The sequence below is a fragment of the Carassius auratus genome, chromosome 48 (assembly GCF_003368295.1).
Source record: "Carassius auratus strain Wakin chromosome 48, ASM336829v1, whole genome shotgun sequence".
In the NCBI taxonomy this organism is placed as follows: domain Eukaryota; kingdom Metazoa; phylum Chordata; class Actinopteri; order Cypriniformes; family Cyprinidae; genus Carassius; species Carassius auratus.
In genome coordinates this window covers 11,188,065-11,189,819 of record NC_039290.1, presented here as the reverse complement: position 1 = coordinate 11,189,819, position 1,755 = coordinate 11,188,065, and the positions used below count along the sequence as shown (strand labels likewise).

General features: G+C 45.2%; 1 long non-coding RNA gene across 1 annotated transcript; it reads right to left on the bottom strand.

The window, feature by feature from the left end:
• Positions 1-376: 376 nt before the first annotated feature.
• On the bottom strand, positions 377-789 carry LOC113065389 (uncharacterized). Its single transcript, XR_003279009.1, has 2 exons — positions 688-789; positions 377-573 (listed from the first exon to the last, which is right to left on the bottom strand). It is a non-coding gene; the product is annotated as an uncharacterized LOC113065389 (long non-coding RNA).
• Between the last annotated feature and the right edge of the window lie 966 nt (positions 790-1,755).

Sequence of the window (1,755 nt, the reverse complement as noted above, 5' to 3'; positions counted from 1 at the left end):
TTGTTTCATTTGGAAACCAAGGTCCTAGAGTCTGGAGGAAGGGTGGAGAAGCTCACAGCCAAAGTTGCTTGAAGTCCAGTGTTAAGTTTCCACAGTCTGTGATGATTTGGGGTTCAATGTCATCTGCTGGTGTTGGTCCATTGTGTTTTTTTGAAAACCAAAGTCACTGCAACCGTTTACATTTTTGGTTGAATTGGTGGGTTTGTGTTAAATATGAACCAAAATCACCACAATTAAAAGAACCAAAGACTAAAACTACTTCCACAACATTCTAATTTATTGAGAACCTGTAAGTCTTGATAAGAGTCTAATGTGAAATACATTAAGAATTTCAAAGACAATTAAGAATCATTAAGAACCTGTACTTGAACTACTGACTTTTGTATGGTATACTTTAAAACCTCCACAAACATGTAAAGTACTGTATCTGAGTGATACCCAATTGTTTCCACTCCTCGTCTTCTTCCGAACAGCACTGCAGTGTGGAGTGGGAGGGTTGTCTTTAAAACAGTCCTCTTCTGCCTCTTCACGGTCAGAATAATACACTAAGGAAAACTCTTTTTCAGCAAATACCTACATTTAATTTAACAAAAGGAACAGATGAGGAGCTTATCATAGTAGGGCTGGAACTACACAAAGAGCTCAGTATGAACAGACTGTGATGAAGGGTCTACATTCAATCCTTACTTGTGTGATGGCAGCGTTGCCCTCCGCTCTGCCCTCATTGGACGAGTGAGGTACCCCTGGCGCTGTTCATTGGACGAGTGAGGTACCCTGGCGCTGTTCATTGGACGAGTGAGGTACCCTGGCTGTTCATTGGACGAGTGAGGTACCCTGGCTGTTCATTGGACGAGTGAGGTACCCTGGCGCTGTTCATTGGACGAGTGAGGTACCCTGGCGCGGTTCATTGGACGAGTGAGGTACTCCTGGCGCTGTTCGTTGGACGAGTGAGGTATCCCTGGCGCTGTTCATTGGACGAGTGAGGTACTCCTGGCGCTGTTCGTTGGACGAGTGAGGTACCCCTGGCGCTTTTCATTGGATGAGTGAGGTACCCTGGCGCTGTTCGTTTGGACGAGTGAGGTACCCCTGGCGCTGTTCATTGGACGAGTGAGGTACCCCTGGCGCTGTTCGTTGGACGAGTGAGGTACTCCTGGCTGTTCATTGGACGAGTGAGGTACCCCTGACGCTGTTCGTTGGACGAGTGAGGTACCCTGACGCTGTTCGTTGGACGAGTGAGGTACCCCTGGCGCTGTTCATTGGCGAGTGAGGTACTCCTGACGCTGTTCGTGTGGACGGTGAGGTACCCTGGCGCTGTTTCGTTGGACGAGTGAGGTACCCCTCTGGCGCTGTTCTTGGACAGTGAGGTACTCCTGGCTGTTCATTGGATGAGTGAGGTACTATTTGGCTTCTGGAAATCAGAGCAGAAAGTTTTAAGCCATAGATCATAAAATCAATCAGACAGAGAACCATAGAAAAAGCACAATTGTGGTTTGTTGTTTAATATTATTTTTTTCATTGTACAATTTGGAGACTTGTTGCTGTCGTTACACAGTCCAAGCATCCCATCTTTGGATGCATCGATACTAAACGGTATACAGAAGAAAACTGCTCTTAAACTTTATACTACAATATATATAAGTCAGCACCATTGTTTGAGTTTTCTCCTTAAAACTGTAGAGTATCACAGCACAATCACAAAACATGATTCTAAAACCTTCGATAAATTAATTGGCAACAGGAAGACATGTCACATAA